At 34.9% G+C, this 25,207-nt stretch overlaps 1 protein-coding gene across 4 annotated transcripts in view; it reads right to left on the bottom strand.

Moving 5' to 3' along the window:
• The window catches only part of PEX2 (peroxisomal biogenesis factor 2), a 28,024-nt gene extending 11,948 nt beyond the window's left edge, over window positions 1–16,076 (bottom strand). The window contains exons 1-2 of one of the 4 annotated variants that reach the window (XM_056824125.1): window positions 16,058–16,076; window positions 15,532–15,690 (exon numbers count right to left, since the gene is read on the bottom strand). The gene's annotated coding sequence lies outside the window, so the exon portion shown is untranslated. The other 3 variants (XM_056824124.1, XM_016431463.2, XM_007486930.3) reach the window with 3 other exon arrangements.
• Window positions 16,077–25,207: the final 9,131 nt, after the last annotated feature.

The following is a 25,207-nucleotide window of genomic DNA, read 5'->3' on the forward strand; positions in this document are numbered from 1 at the left end:
TGACCCTGGGCAAGTCACTTGACCCCCATTGCCTAGCCCTTACCACTCTTCTGCCTCAGAACCAATACACAGTATTGATTCTAAGACAGAAGGCAAGGGTTTAAAAAAAAATCAATTCAAATCTTATCCTTCCTTTTGTCTGGCAGATCTCTTTCTACAGGGTCCTAATATCCTCGACTCATTTTACCATTCTGTTTCTTGTACTTCCACCAGAAGGGAAGAGAATATGGGGCTGCTAGAGAGAACCCCCCAAATTCTGGTGAATTCCACTTTCATCTAGAAGAGTAATACATTTGGGGCTTCACACAAGCAAATCCTTTTTTGAACCTATCGATATTTTGATGTCACCCAGGTAATAGTGAAGAGTAGCATCTTCCTGTCACCTAAGTTTGCAACCTTAAGAGTCATCCTTTACTCTTCTTTCTCCCCCATTCTTCACATCCAATCACCTGTCTATTCTACCTGCCTATTAATGTACTCCAAACCAATGCATTTATTTATATCTGTCCTTTCTCTCCATCCAACACATTTTAGGCACTTATCACCTTTTACTCTGTACTCTAACCAGCCTCCTATTTCCCTACTACTAGTTTTGTCTTCCACAAAGATGACAAATTCTTATGATATAGATTGGACTGTATCACTACCCTGATGAAAAAAATGCAATACCTCTCTACTGTCTTTGGTATCAAATCCAAACTCTCTTTAAACCCTTAAAACTTCTAACCTACATTTCTAGACCTATGCATATTACACACTCCAAATTCTAATCAAATTTACCAATGTCATTGTTCCCTCACATGACATTCTACTCCTCACCTCAGTGGCTTTTGCCTGGAATGCACTTCTTCATCTCCACCTTTAAGAACAGGGAACTTCAATGTACAGATCCAAGTGCTCTATTCCACAGGAAGCATATCCTGATTCAGTTCAATCTCCCTGGAAATTCTTCTGTTTACAAGGTTTCCCAAAGGGCTTAGTGAAGTTTTTAGCTTTAATATGCTTAAAACTGCAATAATATTTTTAGGGCAACCTTTGTATTTTGAATTTAATTTTCTCTGCTTATATACAAGTTCTTTGAAGAAGGGTCTATATGGTATATGTTTTTTTCTATTCTCAGCAATTAGTAAACTGCATGGCATAAAGCAAGTAATAAAGGATTGTTGAACTGGACTGAACTGATTGCTAAGATTTCAAGCTCACCTTACAATCTTACCAATCTACTTTGATTTGACCATATATTTTTGAGGGGGAGAGGGGATCTGTGTTTTTCTTTGCTCCAGTCATGTTATCCCATGCATTTAACATTTTCTTCCCCTTTTTCTGACCTTTTAAGATCCTAAAAACTAAGCCTTGGTCAAATATTTCCAGTCAATAAAAAGTACTGTGGAACAAAAAGTCCAACTACCACCAGCTATTACCTATTTAGTAAAGGATACCCCCAGTTGGAGATAAGTGAAAGGAATGCTTAAGGGAAAAATCAAGACCAGATAAAAGGTATACTGTCTACCAAGGTTAGAGTGATTAACTTGTCACATAAATATGTTTAAGACAAAATGATCCTGCACTAAAAACTATTAAAGAGGTCTCCTGCTGATATTTTATCACCAGGCATGTCACGTTGCTTTCTTTCATTGAAAAACAACTGAAAATCAGTTTACCAGGAATAACAATATATAACCTCTTTTTAAAAATAATACATGCTTTGTCTTATTTTTGTCTCCAAAAATCAAAAAAGTGCTTCTTCTATAGCATATTCCATAACCAAAACAAATTAATGTATATCACTGAGGAAACAGGAATTTCTCTGGATGTGTTTTAGAGCTTTTATTGAGTATTGTACAAATTATGAATGAATATATTTTATTTAGAAACATGTTATTGACAGAAATGTATCAATAATAATGTGGGTATTGTCAAGGGCCTGTCAATATTAATGTAATTATGATTAAGGGGATAACATAGATTTTAGCTATAATACCAAGTAACATCTCCTACATTGCTGCTATCAATATAAGCATTATTATTGACTTATTCTGAGACTCTCAGTACTAGATGTATTACCATTAGGCATATTTGTCAATGCGTACTGCCTACAAAAATTCTACATTTAAATTTACAAGTCTGTAAACCCTGTCAGCAGAAATGCATGATTCCCAAATAACATCTAAGGTGTTATCTGTCCCACCACCTTCCCTGTTCCTATCCCAGTACACACTCATACAAACAGAAGCTATACTACTATAATTTTACAATAATAAACTAATTTCTAAAACGCCATGCTCCTTTACCTCTTTTAGTAACCAAAGAGGAAGAGCCTGAATGTTCCATTAGTCACTTTAGTTTTTAAAAAAAGCTTAAGGGGAAACATACATAGATAGGAACAACTAGTCCTAATTTACAAGGTTGGGGAAACTTATGCAAATTTAATTCTGGATTGGAGATTGCTAAACTCCTTGCTCATACCCAAATATTTTATTTCCTTTGTGTAGTCAGATAGATTTACTGTCTATTGTATTGAAATCAATACTAATAAATGGGACATGCATCAATGAGAGATTTAGCAGGACAGCTATTCCCAGAACACATTACAAACATGGGTATAAGAAAACAAGTTATCACTTCATCTAATTATGAATAGTGTGCCCAAAGATAGCAAACAGTACTGGTCCTGAAAACGGAGTTCAAATCCCACTTTTGTCACTAACTTAAATAAAAACTTTATGCTTGTAACAGCTCTTAATCACTTTTATTACTTCTTCTTTCCTACCTCCTTAAGTCCAAATAGGAAGGAAGTCTAAAATAGGAATACAAAGATTTGGTGCTTGAACAAATTTAGAATACTCAACACAACACTCTTTTTTTTTTACAATTTTTCCAGCTTATTTCATAACTGCTAATAGTGCTACATTTTACAGTAACTGTTTGCTAACACAATCTTTTGGCTAAAAATTAAAGACAATATAAACATATTTTATGTTTTATTAATCTGCTTGAAAACTATCACAGTACTTATTTTACTTTAAAAGTAGATAAACCTGTTATTTACATTTACTCTCAAGTAAGTTTTAAATGAACATCACATGTTTCACTTCTCTTTGAATAACTGTGATACAGGAGAATCTTGAAAGAGAAGGAAGATTGTAGAAATGATGCTCATATAATCATAGAACAAGTTTTTGTTAGATTTGTGGTCTAGTCTCAGCTTTGTCACTTTGGCATTCAACATAAATACTATATGCCTCAGTCTTTTCATCTGTAAAATATTCACCCTATCAATCCCCTGAGTTACTAAGATCTTCACATTAAGATCTCAAAAGGAGGAGAAAAGCCAAAGGCATTAAATAGTAAAACAGTTATGTTCACCTTCAGAAATATAGAATGGAAAGCATAAATACAGGGAGGGAAAGGAACTAGAGCAGAATAGCAAAAATCAAAGAACAAGTGAGACAAGTCTGCATTGACAGGATCAGGTGAAGGAAAAAGAAAAATCAGGTAAGAAATAAAGGTATCCCTAAAAGACATTTAAGAGTACAGTGAAAATAGGAAAGTGGGGGTATGCTAAAAAGATAAAAGTAGACACATTAAGGTGACATTGAATAATGAATAAACAAGAAGCAGTGGATAACAGAGGGAGGTGTTGTTGTTGTTGTTTTTTAATTAGATAATAGAACTCTTTCTATTATCCAGAACAGTTACAGATCCAGGGGCAAGGGCATGGGCTGATGCCAGGGTTCTAATCAAAAAATGAAGAAATTAGTAATTTAGAGGCAGACATCATAGATTAAGAAGTAACCTGTAAGATTAAACTGTTGGAACGAAAGTGCTCTAGGGCCTAATTACCCCACAGCTGACTACTACAAGACTTTTGAGAACTTTTTAGGCAGCTTTCTTTGGCAGTAGTTTTCAATGGCATATAGGAGAAAGGCAAAATGACCAAAATTGAGACAAGAGCTATTAATACTGAATATTTAAAATGAGGAAAGGGAGAGTACTAGAAAATGGAGATCATTGACATTACTCAATAGCATGTAACACTTATGCCAGTATCTGGCTACAAATGATAGAATACTAGATGATACATAAAGTTCAGAGACTTATTACCATTAAACAATGGAAAATGAATGGGGATTTTTTGGTTGTAGTTAAGAGGAATAATGAATTTTTGATTACTCAAACAATGATTTTCTCTTCAAGGCCATGCAAAAGTAGAATGATGGCCAAACAATGAATATGAAGAGATTCTATCCTAACAAGATCACTGTCCCTATAGTGATCCTCAATAGACCAGTGCTTAAAATATAAATAACAAGGGTGATAAATAAAACTGGTTTGTGTATCATTCACAAGAAATCATTACCAAATGTGAGAGCAAGGAGTGTTAAGACTAAAATAAAAAAGTGAAAAGAAGACTAAATCCAGTCTTAGTATTCTAGCATATATTCGTGACAACAAAAGAAAAAATGCTGTTTACTCAGCTGTTCTTAGAGGAGTTTAAGCAGAAGCTAAATGACCATTTGTCAGGTATACTGTAAGTGAGGGTTCCTTTTCAGGTTAAAAGGATCTAATTCTATAGTCTATGATTCTCTCAAGAAAATATAAATGATGGAAAGGAAAGGAAAGAAGAGGGAAGAAAAAGAAAGAGAAGAAAAAAGAAAAGTTCAGTAAAAACCAGGTTCTAGTCTTAGATTCTGTCACTAATCTGGGCCAGTTATTTGTTCTCCATAGGCCTAAGTGTTTCTGTGTATCAGAAGAAAGTTGCGGTAGTTTATCATCAAAGTACCTCCTATTTCTAACTTGATATTTCAGAATTTTTAATTCCACAAGGAATGCAAACAAATTAAAGAAGTACTAAGTGTACAGACTGCAAATCAATGAATAAAAGTTTAAAATAGAAAAGGAAAGGAATAAAGAAGAAAATCAAGATAATTGTTCTAATTTTAAAAATTTGGGAAAAGGAAAAAAATTGAAAAACAAAATAAACTGAAAGTAGAAGGGAGATTTTGAATATGCCATTTAACTGAAAAGAAAAAAGAAAATGAAAAGGAGAGGGAAAGAAATAGATAATTAAGTAAAAGAAAGAAAAATGAATTAAGAAATTTGGAAAAACTCCATAACTAGGGAAAAGACTGAAAAGACAAATGGGGGGGGGGGGGGGGAGAGGGGAGAAGAGTGCCTTTGGGAACAGGATGGCAGCAAAGTAAATTAATAAAAACTGATGATAGAGCCAACCCCTCCCCCAATCAACTAAACTGGAGATGCAAGTAAAGGAAAATTTAAACACAACTCTCATAACTTTAGTTATGAATAGATTAAGTAGTACAATAAAAATAAGAAGGTTTCAAGTAAGGCATCTAATAAAAAAAGATATACATAAAATGAGGGGCTAGAGCAAATTTACTATACATAAAAGTAGGAGTTGCAATCTTGATATCGCACAAAGCAAAAACAATATAAAAGAAAGAAACCAATAAAGTAAATTATGCTGAAAGGAACCATAAACCTACCAATATTAATATTCAACTTATATGCCCTAAGTATCTAACTTTATAAAGGAAAAGTAAGCTAAAGTACAAAAGACAGTAACACAAGAATAATAGAATTAATGTCCCTCTCTCAGATTTGGACAAATATAACAAGATAAATGAAAGGGAAAATAAAGAATTGAAATTGGAGAAACTAGAGCTAAAAGATTTGCAGTGTCTTTTAAATGGAATAATAAATTTATTTCTAAGTTCCATATGGAAGCATAATAAATACTGACCAAATATTAGGGCACAGAGATATTCCAAATAAATGAGACACATCCGATATGGACCATAATATGATAAAAACAGTAATAATTTCAGAGAACACAAAAGACATAGCCCCAAATGGAAGTGAAATGAAATCCTAAATAATGACTGGTTCAAAGAAAACACACACACACACACACACACACACACACACACACAGAAACAATAAATAATTATGTGAAAGACAGTGATAATGACGAGACAACATACCACAATTTCTGGGATGTAACTAAAACAACTGTCAGGGAAAATATTATATCTCTAAAACATATATCAGCAAAACAGAAAGGGAAGTTTAACAGAATATGAATTTAAAAATTAGAAAGTCAAATAAACAAAAATCAGCAAAAGAAGGGAGACTGAAAATAAGAGAAACAGAAAAACTGGAACCAAGATTTTGAAACAAACTGGTTTTTTGAAAAGACTAACAAAATTATAAAACCTTTAACCACCCAGATTGAAAGGAAGGCAAGAAAATCAAAATAAAACTGCAAATGAATAAGGTCAAATTATAGCAAAATCAGAAGAAATAAAAATGATCAGAACCTTAGGAATTAGGAACTGCAAACATAAACTAAAGCACTATCTTCAAAAACATAAAATAACAAAACTAACTAAAGGCCAAATAGATATTAAGCAATCTAATTTCAGAATAGGAAATAAAAATAGCAGTAAAGGACCTATCAGAGGAAAGGAAAACAAAAAACAAAAGCTCCAGTTCTTGATGGGCCCACAGGAGAATTCAAACTTTTAATTAATAATTAATACAAATACTGACCATATTATTCTTAAAAACTGAGAAAGAAAGCATTATATTAGATTCTTTTAAAGAGACAAATATACTCCTAATGCCTAAAATAGGATATTAGGCAAAAAATATAAGAACTATAGGCCAATATTATTATTGGCCTATATTGATTCAAAAATTGTAAATAAAACCTTGCCAAACAGACTATGATAAAACATAAAAGAAATCATTCCTTACGACCAAATTAGATTTATATAAGAAATGCAAGGATGATCCAACATTTGGAAAACTATCAACATAATTATTAATATTAAAGGCAAAAACATTCAAAATCATATGATTATCTCAATTTCTATTGAAAAAGATGGAAAAGAATGCAGTAGCATTCATTTATGTTGAAAATCTTACAAAGTATAGGTTTAGAGAGAAATTTTTACTATGACAGAAATGTATATCTAAAACCAAAAGCAAACATTATAAGCAATGGAGAAACACTAGAAGCTTTGTCAATAAATAAAGTAGTAAAGCAAGGATGGCCTTTTTCCCCTGCTAGTATTTCATAAAAGTTCCAAAAATGCTAGTAATAGCAATAAGGCCCGGCAAAGAAGCTTAAGATAAAATGACAGGCAAAGAGGAGACAAAACTATCCTTATTTGCTTATGATATAGTAGTTCACTAGGAAAATCCTACCGAACCATGAAACTTTTGTTATGAAGTCTTCTGATTGAGATGAAGGAGAATAATAAAGGGGAAATTGATTTGATAAAGAAATAAATGATATCAATAAAATTTATGTATTAAAAGCAACATACAAATTTACATATAATAAAATTTTAAATCAAAATACTTCTGAGTTTTTACTTCATAAACCTTGCAAATTGGCAACAAAGAAGTGAAAATAGTATCAGAGGGGCTAGAGGAAGACAAGCACACTAACACATGGTTAATGGAATAGAAATCTGATCCAGTAACTTGAAAAACAATATGCAATTATGCTTAGCTCCTAATTAGTACAAATGATGAATTTCCTAAAGTTGTTGTATTATATGAGTTTGCACTGTATGTTTCCATCAGACTACAACAAACTATCACATTTTTACATGATAACTTCCTATGTGAGAATTTAAATACATATAATTATTTTAGGGGATTCATTATTCGTACTAATCAAAATCTAGCTGTATATTTTTAAAAATCAACCAAAATGTCATAACCTTTTGACCCAAAGATTCTACTGCTAGTGAGATCCCTGAAGAATGCCTGACAGAACCCATTATCACACCAAAACATTCATGAAAACATTTTTTTCTGGTAGTCAAGAACTGTATTCAAAGCAGATGCCCATTAACTGGGGAATGGCTAAATAAGTTGTGGTAAATTAATGCAATTAAATACTGTAAGAAATATGAATAAGAGAAGCACAAAAAAAGTCTAAGAACTGATACAGAATGAAGAAGCAGAAATAGAAAATCATTTAATATGGTGACTACAAGGTAAATGAAAAAAATAAAAGCTATGTCAACAAGTATCTATTCAATAACTGTGCCAGATATAATGATAAAACATGGCCCTTGAAAAGAGATGAAAGAAAAATTAATCTCCCTCTTGTAATTGAAGGAGCAGAAGGCTAAGGATAAAAAATGTTGCATATACTGTGACACATAGTGAAATAATCAGTTTTCCTGAAAAATTTTTAAACCCCTATTTCTTTTTAAAGTTTCATTAGTTGGCTTGATGCATAGAAAAGATATATTCTGAAAAGAATATATTGTAAAAATAAAAGATATCAATAGAAATAAAACTATTTTTTAAAAAATAGCCTAGCTAAAGTTGAAGAGACTATCAGATTTATCACTGGGTGATGAATTCTATTTTTAGCTATACAAATTCTTGTAGATCATTGCAATGGATAATAGAAGTCAATTAACTTCATGGTGTGTAACAGGTAGGATACCCTGTGTTCTGGGGTTCTTTCTTTTACCTTTCCAACACTGTAATTGAAATCTGCTTCCCCTAGCTCATTTTCCATAAAACTTTGAAAAGCCTTTCTGTCAATTTTTTGTTGGGATTATAATTTCATCAAAATGGCAAGCTTTCCAGTGAGTCAATCAATGTGCTCTATAAAAACAGAACAGAAACTTTGTAATTTATAGTCCTGGATAGCTATCTGGGGCACTGAGAAGCTAAATGACTTGCCCAGGATCTTAAAGCTAATGTCTAAAAGGCAAGACCTAAAAACCTAGATTTTCTTGACTCTGAGGCGAATTTTCTAGTCCACTCTTTATCAAAATATCTTACACTAGAGGGTCCACATGGTCACAAGGAGGAATAAAATTTCCTCTGCCCTTTGGAATTTTAGATCTATTTGGTGAAGCATTAGTGTACTGACAACCATCAACCTACCATGTATCACAGAATTAGGAAAATGGAGCCAATAAAGAATCAGAAGACTGATGGGGCTACTCGAGTCTGAACCTGCAGTGACTGAATTCACTAGCTTAAGGGTGATCAAACTCTTGAAATAAACTGCTTTATTCTAGAATCTCCTCTCATTGCAATCTTTCCCTGGACTCTGTGATATGAACATAAACACTTAGAGATTCACCCATCAGATTAACAGGAATTAATATTATTATTATAGCAAACACTAATATAATACCTACTAAGTGCCAGGCATGGAGCTGAGCACTTTACAAATATTATCTCATTAGAATTAAGTCATAAAGAGGTTGTGATCTATAGTTATAGGAATACTGACAAAAATCAGAGATCTTCTAAGAATGAAATTGAAATTTTAAATAGTGATGGATAGGCATAATAAGATTGTGGAAAGAACTCTGTGAACTTGGAAATTACTCCACCCTAATTAGACATACTTTAGGGGAAGATAAAGTTGTAAACTCCTGATTGAACAATGAAGGTACTTAATTCATACCTTATAGTGAATCTAGAACCTTAAGCTAGGTCTATTTTTAGATCTAATACATAAAGGTGTTAAGTTCCTGTAAAAGTTAAATTAATCACAAAAAGGTCAAGTAACTAACAAAAGGCAAGTTTAACAAAGAAGTGTGAAGTACCTCAGAAGATATAATCTAACCAAAGAAGGTGAGAACTACAGGTGAGAACTAAGAATGGGCAGTCCTGGAAAAAAAGCATCTACTGTGATTTGGTAGACATAAAAATTTAGGGGAGGTGACATAAGAGAAAATTCTCTTTAAAAGAAGGCTAAAAATCAGTTCAAGAGATTATTCTGAACTCAGTTCAGGAGACTCAGTTCAGTGGAGGACTGGAGAGGGTCTCGTGGTGAGACTGACTCCCTTACTTTGGCCAAGGTCTGTCTGTCTGTCTGTCTGTCTGTCTGTCTGTCTGTCTGTCTGTCTGTCTCTTTCTCTCTCCTTAATTCCTTCTCTCTATATTAATTAGTCTCCATAATTCCCAGCTGACTTGGGTATTTTATTATTTGGGAATTTTCCCTGGCGACCAATCATTTAGATTTAAGGCAAAACACTAAAATTATCCTTACAACTAACTCTGGAATTGGAGTCAAATCCAGTCACTTAATGGGCTCACAACTATAAAATAAAGATAACAATATTTATAGTACCAACCTTATAGGTTGTGAGGTTAAAATGGGATAACATTTGTAAAATGATTTGCAAATTATAAAGCAATTAAGTATTGGTTATTATCTTATTATAAAATAAAATCAGGAAAAGCTTCAAGCATTTAAAGGTCTACAATGTAGAAGAAGAATTAAGATTTATTTTCTTTGGTTCCAGAAGGCAATAACCAAAAACAACAAATTGGTTGTTTGATAGTTGTCCTTTGGTACAAACTGACACCACTGTGTTGGAAAGAGATGAATTTAGATTTGATGATAGAAAACATGTTCTAAAAAAGCTATCACAAAGTAGACTGGGCTGGCTTCAGGAGGTAGCTGGCTCCCTCTCAATGGAGTTCTGCAGTATGGCTGAATATCTACTTTAGGAGAATATGGTAGGAAAGACTCTTTTCTTGGTAAGAGTTAGACTAGGGAGTTATCAAAGTCTCTTTTTTTCCTCTGACTCTTCATACAATTTTGTGATTCTGGGAAACAACAGGCTAACTATGACCTAAAAGAAAATCTTTAAAGGTTCTTTAGCAAAGGGGAAGTGGAAGTTAAGTAGAAAATAAAGATCTTAGACAGAGGCTTTCCAGGGCAACAGAAAAGCTGAATCCTTAAAGATATTAAAGCCAGAAGAGATACAGTACTGGCTAGAATCTTTTGAACAATCAATCAATAAGCATTTATTAACTACCCTACTACATACCAGGAACCATACTAGGTTTGGGGGATACAAAAACAAAAGTCATGATCTCAAGGATTGTACATTCTATTTGGGAAGACAGACATATCCAAGTATATTTAAAATTAGTGCAGATTAATGTACAAAATTTAGAACAAAATAAAAGCAAACTAATTAAATGCAAAATAATAGGTGGGAGGAGAGCATTAATAGTTGGGAACATAAAGAATCATGGGATAGTGCTTTGTTGGGGACACCCAGAAATTAAGGAAAGGGAAAAAAAGAAAATTTATGTTTTCAAGAAACTTATAAGTGACTGAATGAGGAAGGTTCGTCTGTTTTTTGTTTTTTTTTGATAGTCTGGTGATGAGTCAATAAGCATGCATTAAGTACTATGTAGTAAGCAAAAAAACAAAAATCCCAAACGAAAAAAAAAAAACAGTCCCTGCTTTTTGAGGAGCTCATAGTCTGATGGGGAGAAAATATGTAAATTAGATAAGGCAAATTGGAAATAATTTTAGAGGGAAGACGCTAGCATTAAGAGGGATTAGGAAAGATTTTTCAGAGAAGGTGAAGTTTTAGCTGAGACTTCAAGAATACTGGGAAGTCAAGGAAACCAAAAGTCAAAAATGGGGAGGGAGAGAATTTTAGGCATGATGAACAGTTAGTAAAAATACAATGTTGGGATATGGAGTGTTTTATGTGAGAAACAGTCAAGAAGTCAGTCTCACTGGATGGAATAAGGTAAAGAAGAGAGTAAAGTAAAAGAAGAATTAATTCTAAAGATATATATGTGTGTACATATATATACACACATACATACATATGAAGCAGAAAGAGCATTATAATAGTTATATTTTTATTATAATAAAAATAGAACAAGTAAAAGTACTTTTAAGGAGACTTCCCAGCTGTGTGACCCTGGGCAAGTCCCTTAACCCCCACTGCCTAGTCCTTACTACTCTTCTTCCTTGGAACCAATACACAGTATTGATTCCAAGACAGAAGGGTTTAAAAAAAAAAAGTACTTTTAAAAATGCTGGCATCCCTTCCACATCAAAGGGGATGGAGACACAACACCCTGACAATTTGGGAAATCTACATAAAATTTTTTGGCCCTCTTTGATTTCTTTTATGAGGTGTTTATAGTGCCTTATATGTATTTATGAGTTACAAAACTTTTAAAGATATCTCTACATTTCCAGTCTTTGTGTGGAGTCTATTGGCTTTTGCATTCTTTTCCCAAACTTTAAACTTTTTAATTTTAACTTTAGAAAAGTTGTACATATTGTCATATTAAAAGATAAAATATGTTGATATTATACAATGCAATACATTTATTTTATACATTTCTGAGTTTCTAAACTTTTTTCTGCATCTTCTGCTGGCCTTTGTGTCACCAGCAGCTTCTGCAAAACTCCCTCCAAATTCCCATTTAATTTCTTACTCTACCCCCAACTCCCCATATATTGAAACCTCAATGGGGAAAGTTATGATGTAGAAGGGACACCTGTAAAAAGTTCTCTATACACACACACACACACACACACACACACACACACACACACACACACACACAAAGGTGTATTATATATGGCATTTACAGCTGGAGAGAATCTTAAAATCTGGTCCAACCTCCTCCTTTTTAACAGATTAGGAAATTTATCCTTAGACTCATCAGTCCAAGTTCACTTAACTAGATAAATCTTAGATCCAAGACTAAAACCTAGTTTCCTGACCCCCATTTTAGCACTTCTAAACTTTTTTGGGAAATCATCCACTAAATTGGCATACTTTCTTCTTTCAAAAACTCCATATTCTGCTCAAGATTTCCCAGCATTAAATTTTTCCCACTAATGATAAATAGTAATCACGATAAAGTCAGAGATATTGTAAAGACAGAGAAAATAAAAAACCCTTAAACAAACAAACAAAAGATGCCTATGATCCACAGTCCATGTGGACCACATCCTCCCTTAGTCTTCACAGATTAGAAAACTGTCGTATATTGGGGTCATATTTTTCTATTTTCAAAAGTCAAGATTAGAAACTTCAATGGAGTTGGGGTAAGACACATATGATTTGTTTCTGCCAAACTAGATGCTCAATTGATTTATAAGAATTTTTTTTGGCTCTTCATTAGATATCATTATTTAACATTTTTTAAAAACCCATACCCTCTGCTTTGAATCAATATTCTATATTTTGATTCTAAGCCAAAGAGGGATGAGGGCTAGCTAATAGGGTCAAAATGATTTACCCGGGGTCACATATGAACCCAGTACCTTCAGTCTTGAGGTCTGATTCTCAATCTACTGTATCACTTTGCTGCCTGAGCCCCCATTTAACATTGTCAATACTGAGACTCCAGAAGAGTGGGAGCAAACAGAATCAAGATCCTTAACGAACTTAAAAGTCCCAATATAAAGACCAGAGATATAAGCAGTACCAAAAACGACTTCTGATGAATGTAAAACCATCACTGGAAGCAGTAAATTGGTAGTAAGACAGATCTATGAAAACAAAGCTGAGAGGTTTGGAAGACAAGTGATTTTGTTTCCCCCAAGGAAACATTTTTGTAACCCACCTGTCCCAAATGTACTTTCATCTTGTGACAATGTTCTTTATTCCATCTCACTTAGTGAAGTGATTGAAAACCCATTAGCTTAGTTCCTCATCACCTCAGACCACACAAGGAAGTGAAAACATGGATATAGTGAGATGTGAAAGGAGAGAAGGAAAATTCAGATAGCTCTGGAGATTTGTTCCAAATAGAACTAAACAGCATGACACAAGGTATGACTAGCTTTGAAGATAATGTGAATAATTCTTATCCATTTTGTAGGAAAACTGATGAAGCAATGAATTCAAAATTCAGAAGCTTTGGGTTGTAATCTTAGTACCACCCATTACTCTAAGCCTGTTTCCCCATTTGCAAAATGGGGATAATAAATGGACCTCCTAGATCATGGGGGTAATATGATGTACCTTTAACTCTTTAATTTAAGCTTTAAACTGGACATTAGGTCGATTCAATGACTCATTTCTGCCTACCCCAAGGTTATAAGAAGTGTTTTGTAAATTATAAATCCCATTTTTTTATTAATACATTTTCTTAATAAAAAGTTATGGTTAAAATGAATTTAGTGAAATTAAAAAGGCAATAAAGTTAGAGTTAATTTGGACCAACTTTGACAGAAATATTTATTTTGCAATTAAAAAAGGTAAGTGAGGATATTCTGAAACTTTTACTTCCAAGTCCAAATTTTAAACTTAGGATCAAGTATTTAGAATTGAAAAGGGACCTAAGTGCTAAGTCATTTAGTCCAATATACCAATTTTATAAATGAAGAAACAAGAGGTCCAGAAGTTAATCAATTCACCCAAGAATTAAGGGGCAGAGTTGGGGGAGGGGGTTCATATTCAAAATGTTATTACTGTATATCAGCTTGGATCACACATCTTTACCCTCCTATTTTCTCTTAGATTAAATGCAAACTTTTGCTTGCCATTTAAGATCCTTGGTAATCTGGCTCCAGCATACTTTTCTTTGATCATTTAAATATTAATATTCTTTACACACCCTAAGATACTGTTAAACCAATATTTTATTCATTCAAGCCTACTGGCAGTCCCTCTTGCAAGTTATTTCATGTCCCATCTCCAAGGTTTTACTTTCATTCTCCCTGTGTTTAGGACCACCAGCCTCCCCTTTCCACCTTCACTTTTGCCTCTTAGAATCTCTAACTTGAATCAAAGCTTAGCTCTACTGCCATTTTTTTTTTAATCTGAGCTCTCTCTGGATATTCTTAGATCCTTAGATGGTAGTTCTCCCCTCCCCCCAACGATTTTTAAAAAATCTATTTATCATGTACTATCTGTGTACACATGATCCTCATTCCCTCCCCTTCAAAAGCATGCTAGCCAAGCCAAGCGCCTTACAAATATCTCATTTGACTTTCACAACCACCTTGAAAAATAGATGCCATTGATGAATTTCATTTTATAATAAAGTAAGGCAGACAGATTAAGTGACTTGCTCAAGGTCACATAAATAGCATGAGAAACATTTGAACTCCAGGCCCAGCATTCTTTACTACCTAGCTGATTTTGGTTTTTGTAGCTCTGTGGCTGGGTAGGCACTTAATAAACGCTTGCTAATTATTAAGTCATTTTATGGCACTGCATGGATTGTATATTATTTTAAAGAATGAGGCAGTACTTCATAAAACAGACAGCAACTTTTTGCATCCTTAAGTGTATTAGATGGCATAAAAAATCCTCCTTCCCCTTTAACATAAGTCAATTATCAATCACGCCGGTTTCTATTGCGAATTATTTTTATGGATATAGAGAAGCACCTGAAGTGAGTATGCTTGTTGCAAAGTGTTTGGAACTTGCTTCTGAGAAAAAGAAGCTGGAAAGTCCTAAGACTTGTCAATCGGATGGCACAAATCGGAGTGCATTTAGATCGGACCTTCAGGGATCTGGGACGACCAGATCACCTCCTCAGGACCTCCAGGCCAAATCGGTTGGAATTCCTCAAGGAAGCCGTGGGGCTGTGCCCCGCAGGCTCCGAATCGATTTTCAGAGTTCACGAATTCGGCCTCGGGCACTCCAGGGGGTCAGGGAACCCCGCAGTTTCCTTCTGGTCTCCTCTTCCCCGCCCCTCCGCAGTCTGGGCACTTTGGTTTGCTCCTACCTGAAAAGAGGAAGCCGGTCCACAGGGGTAACCGCGCAGGCCAGAACTCGCGAACGGCCGAAAATGAGCAACGCCCCAAGCGAGGGAGGACAAGGCGATTGGCCTGCCGGCTGTCAATCACCGCACGCACACGCGCGGACACCGAAGAGACGCAGCTGGCTGGAATGATGTGGGAGAAACCACCGGTTCAGCGGAGTCTCTCAGAAACATTTTGCGGATGCGCTCCCCACCCCCATACTCCTGTCCCGGAACCGCCCCCCGCCCCCCATCAGGCCGACCTTGGCTCCCCGGGGGGCATACTTCCGGAACTTGGGGCTTCCGGAGCGACTCCGGACCCGGAAGTGGCTGAAGCAAGGGGAACGAACACACACAACAGAAACACAGGATAGGCACGCACAACAAACACACCATGCACACGTGTGCATATACACATGCACAAACATACAGTCGCTCTTGATTTAGACCGAAACAAGGGCCCCAAAGTACGAAACGCACCGAGAAGAGCAGAAAGAACCGATTTGTATACCTAGTGTCTCGGTGATAGGCTAATTCGCCACGTGGAAGCAAAGAAGGGCGGTGATTGGCCTGGGTTTTATCGAAAAGGCTGGACTTCAGTGAGGAGGACCTGACTGAATTGTCTCTGCGTCCCGAGAGGGGGAAAGTTTCCAGCAAGAAAGGGGCTAGCAAAAATCAAATGGGGAAAATTGGGGAAAGGGAAGGAATGAGGAGGGATTGGAAAGAGGTGACAAGTGAGGAAGGAGCGATGACGTTGACTAGTACTTCTGTTAGCTCCTGTCCCAGCCCCCGGGGCAGACGGGGTTTAGCGTTTGAAGGGGCTTGAGAGATTTAAGGGATACAGATTCATTTTACTGAGGACTGAGGCTGCAGCGTCACAGCGAAAAAGACAATTTAGCAACTGGAGTTTTGAAGAGGGCTAAGTACCTTAAGATCTTAGCTTAGAGGTATCAAGTGTTGACACGTAAAGGTGATTGCTTTAGATCCATGCTGCACATTAACTCCAAAGAGCTTCACTAAAGGCTTATCTGCTGGAAGAAAAACTCCATTGTGTGCGTGGGCTGTGATACATAAACCAGGATTTTTAATGGGAAGAGACTTTTAGAGGAGCTCTAGTTCAGCCTCCCTGGTCCCAGAGAGGTTAAATGACTTGCCCAAGGTCATGCAGGTTTTTAGTAGCAGAATCAGGCTTTAGTCCTCGGTCCTAGACTCCTAATTAAACAACTCTTTATAATATGCAATACTTTCTCTCCTTTCAGATCACAGGCGCTTGCCCCTAGGGGTGCCATTGTACTACAGGTACGTCAGCCTTTAGGAAGCTCTTCTTTTCATTAGACTACTGTTACATTCACCTTGGTTTGCTACCTTTAATGTATAATTGGCACTAAATTCTACTGTCCTGCTTGTCAATAATTTCACCCTCCTTGATCAACCTTCAGACATTCAGAATATGAATAATTGGAAGTTATAGGGAAAAGTTATTCATCATCAGGCTCTATACAAATAGAAAATTCAAACATTATGTCAAAGATTGAATTCAATTTGACAAACATTTATAAAGCACCTACTTTGTGCCTTTTAAGACACTGTGCTAGACTAAACTGGGGAGTTAAGCAAAGCTAAAACAGTTCCTCCCAAAAGAGTTTATGCATTCTATTGGGGGGAAACTAGGCGCTCAGATAAGTAAATATGTGAATGAGAATGGAGAGAGCTTTTAACACCTTGAATGGTCAGAAGACTTCTAAGAGGAAGTGTCAATTGGGACAATCCTTTAAGAAATAGGAGGATACCAATAGGTCAAGGTAGGAAGGAATGCTCTTCAGGTATGGAGTAAACTGTAGGAAAGCATAGACAGAAGATGGAATGCTGAGTTAGGTGAAATGCTTATAGTGGGATTTGAATATAAAATAAGTCTGGAAACAGGCTGTGACCAGTTTGGAAAGTTCTCAAAAGTCAGGTTGACAAATTCGTTTTTTATCCTAGAGACAACAGAGAGCCAACTACGATTTTTGAGAAAGGAAATTACATTAAACTGTCCTTTTGAAAATTCATTGAGCACAAGTCTTGTTTGCATTTGTACCCCCGGCATCCAGATAATACTTTGCTCATAAAAAGTACTTAATAAACGTTTGCTGGATTAATTTGAAAATAAATTCTAACACTTAAAACTCAACTAACTGGAATACTCAGCTATCCAGAATGATTCATTCAGTAAAGTTTCCAGTTAGCTAAGATTTCCCTGTAGCTACATGTTCACTTATGTCGTTGCTGAATATGCAGAAGTCATTGGCTGTGTAATGGAATTTCAGATGAATTTATTTTGTTAAAGAGTATCAATTCATAGACAGGGAATAACCTGATAATGACAACCTAGGCATAACAATGAATCAAGCTCTTTAAGTAAGTGCTTTATCTTTAGAGATGGTAGTTGAGGTTATGAACCTATTTTTTCAATGCTTCTTTGTGTTCTTTTATATTCTTGCATAAGTATTAAAGGGGTAGTCCTATTAGTAAGGTTTCTCCAAATGCATTTTCCTAAGAGTGTAGTCTATATACACTAATTTCTTAAACCAAAAACTATTGTGGAATCATATACTATTATCTATATATGTATATATAAACACACATATATATCCTTTAGAAAACATTAAGCAAAACTTAGGTTTTACAGTCTTAGATGAATTAACAATGAAAGACTTTTTCTTTTCAAGAAAAAAATTATTTTTTGGAAAGTAATGTCTCAAACTGCCAACTATCAGTAATATCAGTAATAAGACAATTTAAGGAGGAACTTAAGCTTAACACATCATGCATACAAATCAAAAAAATTTTTAAATAGAATATTGTTTTAAATATTTTCATTTATTTACATAGTAGTTGGGACAATAAAATTCACGCAGCTTTTTCAATGAAGTTTTAAAAATTCAGTATAGGATAATGTATAGAATACCAGACTTTGAAGCAGGTTCAAATCCTGTTGTAGTCTTAGGGTCTTTCACTTCTATCAATGTGAATGATCTCCAGTACCTACCTCACTAGGTTGTTGTGGATTTCAAATGAAAGACCTCTATAACATGTTTTATAAACCTCAAAGTTCAATATGAATATTGGTTGTTGTTACAATCTCTTGTGACTTTTTCCAAGCTTATTTCATTCTAATATTCTCAATTGTTGATATGAGGGACAATCCTTAATTGAAGAGAAAAGAGCTGGCTATGATAAAATGAAGAGGTTATATTTGATGACTCCGAGGTCCAGTCTAGCTCGTATTCCTAAGATCCCATGATCCCTTCATACTAGGCTAATCATAGTAAAATGTTCAAGATTCATGACCCAACAGAAGTTATATAGAGGAACCTGAATTTTTCAGGTGCCTAAATAAACAAAGAAGAAGGTAAAGAGTAAGGTATTTGCATATCATTTTGTTTTTCATGGAAATAGTTTTTTAAATTAAGAATTTTATATTTCCCTAGAAACAAACATGTTTAAAAATTAGTTATGCTCACTCTTGAAAACAGATGTCCTAAATTCATAAGGTTGTAATGAACTAGAGAAACAATTTCATGTGCTGTAAATGGTTTAATATAATTAATAATACACTCTAGTAAATATGAATTTTGATTGATTTGAAAGACAGTTCACATCTCCATGACTTCAATGAAAATTTATTATAAAATGTCCAAAGCAACTTTAAATATAGTTACAAAATCTGAAAAATAATGAAATGCAAAACTTCATGATGTTTAGAATATAACTTAAAAAAAGAAAAGTTATATTTATCTGAGTTGTGAAAAATATATACTAAACTTATTTCAAACAAAAAAGCACTTTTGGTAGAAAAATTAATCATTTAGTTTTTTGACTAATAATTCAAATAAAATTTCTCCCATTTCAAAAGATAACAATACTATTTATTATATGCTCTATGCATCTGAAAGGAAAGAAATCAGGTTGTAAGAATATACAATCTGTATATTGGAAAAATGTGAATTTATACCAAAAAAAAACATTTTGCAGTGAATCTGATTCCTAAGCAGACTTATGGATAAAACTTTTAATTTAATATTTTATATAAAGTACATACTCATTAATATCCCATTATACTTAAAAATCATAAAAGGATATTATTCAAAAATTTTTTTTACCAGAATCAAAAATATATTGAATTGAAGACATACCTTTATTATATTTTGGGATCTACATTATTTTGTCTTTAAAAAGCAACATGAAAGAAAACTATACAATAGCAAAATTTAATTTTTGTTTAATAAATATCTTTCACATCCATTAGAAGAGCCATTTAAAAATATGTCTCTAAGCTGCAAATTCATTTAATATGCTGGTTTTCAACTTTAGATAGTTTATCCAAATTATTTATTCATTTATTTATTTATATTTGATATTTATTTATACTTTCAGTACAGAAAATAAACTAATACAGAGAAGTGCTTCCACAATTCATAACTCAGTCAAAAGCAAGCAATAAAGACCAATAACCTAATAAATTAAGAACTCATTGAATAAGTATAGAAAGAAAATATATCTTTCTCTTCCTCTACACTCTGCCTTGGCTCATCCCACAGATCTGATCTTTTGTTAAGCCTTTTTGGTTCTACCTAATCAATATCTCTGATATATGTTTCCTCTTCTGCTCATAGCCACTATCTTGGGTTAGGACTCATGTCTGGACTACTATACTCATCTTCTAGTTTGTCTTTATGCCTTAGGCCTTTTTCTGCTCTACTCTATCCTTCTCTCAGCTACCAAAATAATTTTCCTGATGTTCAGGTCTAGTCATACCACTCTCCTCAATAAACTCCATTGTTTTCTTACTTTCTCTTAGATCAATATAAAATGCTCTGTTTTGTGTTTAAAATTCTTCACAGCCTTGCCAGGTTCTACTTTTTTTCAGGTTTCTTACTTATTCACCTCTCTGTAAATGATCCATAAACACTGGTATAATTATAATTCTTTACACATAAATCTCCATCTCCAAACTCATTAGCTGTCTTTTGAAGAATTGTTCCCCATGTCTAGAATTCTCCCTTCCTTACCTCTACCTCTTGACTTCCTTGACTCTCTCCAAAACCCAGCTCCAATCCTGCCTTCCTTGGCAGGTTTTTTCTTACTGTATCTCACCCTTATCCCCTTTCCCCCAACACTAGTGTCTTTCTGCTGAGATAACCTCACATTTATGTTGCCTCACTGATAAATCTTGTATGTTCATAGTTATTTGTATGTTGTCTCCCACATTAGAATGTGAGCTCCTTTCTTTGGATCTAATGAGGTCTCATATTTGTTTTTCATTTATCATCAGCACTTAGCACAATGCTTGACAATATATTAAGGGCTTAGTAAATGTTTATTGGCAGATTAATTGGGCTTCATTACTTTTTTCTAAGTCACAAACTCAAGTGATATATATCTTTTTATTCTTGAAGTTTGGATTTGAGAGCTTTGACTCAACATAATATAACCTGTTGATCTGATTTTGGGAGCTATGCTCCAAAGGGTTATTATCTCAAAGAGCTTTTAGTTCCTTTTACATTCCAATGATCTTTTCCCCTTAGAGTCCAACACAATCCTCCTAAGTCTTTGACAATTATTCCTTTCTATACTCATTGATTTACTATAATATTTAAGGGTAATGTGGTTAAGAACTCTTGCACAATGCCTCTACACCCAACTCTAGACATTATGACTGTTCTCTAAGAAAGAAACTTTTTGACAAACTATAGTCAGAACTTCTTTCTCTAGATCTGATAACCAAACTCTTAAATTTTGTAAAATTTTTATTTGAGGCCCCTCAAAGTTATGTCATTCGCATAAAAATAAAGGCAGTTGATGTATCCTGATTAATTGTAATGTAACTCTCCTTATATTCTGTACAGATATGTACATCAATGCCATCTTAAAAGAGTAGAGAATTTCCCCACTGGATTTCAATGTTTGAGACAGTCTCCAAGATTATTCTTGTCCAAAGTTGGAGCTGCCAAAAAAAAACAAAAAACAAAAACCTGTCTTTGGCTACAGGGTTAGATCCTGAAATGATGTTGGCAAGCAAATTTGAAGCCATCCTTCCTCTGCACATATATTGAAGTTCCCAAACATTGTTCATGAATTTCTTGGACCTTGTAGATGAACACATCTTCTACAGTGTGCAGGAATAGAATGGTAAGAGTCTTGGAAAAATCTCTTGGAATGTAAAAATCCACTTCTAGAAGCTCTTATAACTCACATGTGCTCAGATTTCTATAGGAAAATATATATAACCTTAACCAAGGCAGTCATTACTGGTTCTTAAAGGAGGGGACTGTGAAAGTGCAGACACTTCCATATCCCCAGCCCCACTGTCATCCCAGAGCCACACAATGGAAGATGGACATGAACAATGATGGTCTGTTTTGAACACAGAAGAACTGAATAGACAGAAGTAAAGTCAAAAAGCACCTGAGACAGTCTCACTTCTTTTTAAACAGACCATGGGGACGAATGGCTCCTTTAAGAAGAATCCAGGGGGCAGCTGGGTAGCTCAATGGATTGAGAGCTAGGCCTAGAGATGAAAGGTCCTAGGTTCAAATGTAGCCTCAGACACTTCCTAGCTGTGTGACCCTGGTCAAGTCACTTAACCCCCATTGCCTGACCCTTACCACTCTACTGCCTTAAGAAGAAGGAAGAAGGAGGAGGAGGAGGAAGAGGAAGAAGAAGGAAGAAGAAGAAGAAACTGGGAAAAAATTACAGCAAGTATCTTTAGCAAAGGCCTCATTTCTCAAATATATAGAAAACTCAGTCAGATTTATAATACAAGTAATTCCCCAACTGATAAATGGTAAGAGGATATGAACTGGAAGTTTCAAATGAAGAAATTGAAGCTATTTATAATCATATGAAAAAATGTTACCAATCTCTATTGCTTAGAGAAATGAAAATTAAAACAACTCTGAGGGGCAGCTTGATAACACAGCAGATTGAATACCAAGATTGGAGTCAGGAGTGCCTTGGTTCAAATCTAGCCTCAGACATTTTCTACTGTGTGACCTTGTGCAAGTCACTTAATCCTGATTGCCTAGTCTTTGCTGCTCTTCTATCTTAGAATTGATACTAAGAAAGTAATTGTTTAAAACAGCAACAAAAATAAATATGAGGTACTATTTCATACCTATCAGATCAGCTAATATGTCAGAAAAAGAAAATAATAAATATTAGAGGAGACATAGGGAACTTGAGATACTAATACAATCTTTCTGAAGTTTTGAACTGATCCAGCCATTCTGGAGAGCAATTTAAAACTATGCAAAAAAAAATGGAAGTTGAGGGGATGCTCATTTATTGAGGAATGATTTAATAAGTTGTGGTATGATTGTAATGGAATACTATTGTGCTCTAAGAAATGATGAGCAGGAGAATTTCAGAAAAACCTGGAAAAAATAAAATGAACTGATGTAGAGTGAAGAGAACAGAACCAGGAGAACATTGCACACAGTAATAAATACTATTTGATGAAGAATTGTGAATGGCTTAGCTGCTCTCAGCAACATGATGATCCAAGATAGTCTCAAAAGACTCATGATAAAAAAAAAATGCTATCCAGTTCAAGAGAAAAAAGTGATGGGGAGTCTTAATACAAATTGAAGCATCCCTCTTTTCAGTTTATTTTCTCATCTACATCTTCTATAACATAAATACAGAAATATGTTCTGTATGCTAGCACATAATATCAAATTGCTTACTGTCTCAGGAAAGGAGGAGGGGAGAGAGGGAAGGAGAGAAATGGAACTCAAAAGGATACAGAATAAATGCCCAAAATTGTTTTAATATGTAATTGGGAAAAAATAAAACATTCCTGAAGGAAACAAAAAAATCCAAATTTCAGTTATACAATCAATCAATCAATCATCTTGGTGGCAGTCCCAGACACAGAAAACTAACTGGCAATTCTCTGCCCTTTTTGGGGAACTGATGTGATATCTATACTGTATTTAGGAAGGGTTATATTGAAACTGATTGGGATAGTTTGACCTCTTTTATTTATAATAGTTTAGTACCATTGATAGAATAAAGATTATATTGCAAACTAGGAGACCTGATTATGCCACTAGCTATCCTGGGTTAATCCTTTAAGTTTTCTGGACTGTAGTTTCCCCAAAATAATGGTTTTATACTAGATTATATGAAGGTACCTTCTAATTTCTGCTTTCTAAATGATAAAATCTAAAGGATCTAAAATGATAAAAATTATAGAATTGTGGAAAAGCTTAAATCATTCACTTGCTATCTGCTGTTTCATCAAAAGTCATTAGCAATAAGTTGTCATAGAATTTCAGAACTAGAAGGAACCTTGAAGAAATCTTGTTCTATACATATACCTAAAGGTAACTTATCACTCTTCAATATTATTTGCTCAACTTGTACTTCTTGTACTGTGATATGGAAATCACTTTAAAAGACTGATATATATTAATTTAAGGTCGCCACGGAATTCAGCTATGTAATTCCTAAATGAAAACTCAAGTCAGCAGTCAACCTTTTTTATGGTGTTTTAATTACAAACAGGAGGAAGGAAGTATTAGAGGGAGAGAGAGAGGGAAAGGGGAGAGAAGGAAATAGGGCTTAAATACCCACTCTGCTTAGGTTGAGCCAAAGGCCCAAGGCCTTGGATAGCCGAGGCAAAGAAAAGAGATCAGTCCCTATCACTCACGTGACCAAAATGGAGAAACAGTCTGTGGGCTCCTCCACTCCAAGCACCAGGCTCCAACAACTTTTTCCCTCCACACAGGAAGTCCCCAGAACTCCTGAGCTGTCCTCTACCTCACTTCCTGTTTCTCACATGTGCCAATGGTGGCTCTAGCTTGACCTAGGACTGCCCAGAGGTCTGTCCTTTTTGCACATGTCTGTTGGAGGCCATATTCTCAATTAAATCTTGAGTTTTGCTGCAGCCCTTCCTGATCTTGTTACCCTGAGTAGGGTAGTTTCCAAGACCTGATTCTGTTATTCCAAGTATCTCTATTGTTCTTGATCAGGAAATAGATAAATCCCATCTTGTAAAGAATGGTCTGAATAGGATTGAGTAGTTTTGAAATTCACAGTACTTGCATTCATGTTTTGGGTCACAAAAAGTGTGGTTACTACTTCAGAGTCTAGCAAGATCTAAGATTTTCATACCCCTAATATAACACAGAAGCCTCTAATGTCATACTTTCCACTAACATTTTATCCATTTTGACCCAGTTGTCTCTTAGCAAAGGCATATTAAAAAACATCAGCTCAAGACATCGTGCATCCCTGCAAACACCTGAGGGATGGGGAATAGTCTCCACAAAATACAAATAACATTTCTGGGAAGAATGAACACAGAGTACAATGAAAGGGAGGCACATTCATATAGAACACTTGTAGTCAAGACTATTCAGTCTTCTGGTACTGCCTCCAAATCTTAATCACCAGGGCTAGTACTCTTGATTCTATAGCCAGCTTCTTTGCTACCAGAGATTACATTCCTCCAAGTTGCTTCTTCCTTAGAGTGACCGAGGGACTCTGCTCCTTTTCTCAAATTGACTTTCTAACTGTTTGATAGAGTGCCCTATTTTTGCATAAAAAGCTCTGCTTCTTGATGCCAAAGCTGATAGAGTGTGGAGAGGGAAGGAGAGAAAAGGGAGATTTT

This window comes from Monodelphis domestica, chromosome 3, assembly GCF_027887165.1.
Source record: "Monodelphis domestica isolate mMonDom1 chromosome 3, mMonDom1.pri, whole genome shotgun sequence".
Classification (NCBI taxonomy): domain Eukaryota; kingdom Metazoa; phylum Chordata; class Mammalia; order Didelphimorphia; family Didelphidae; genus Monodelphis; species Monodelphis domestica.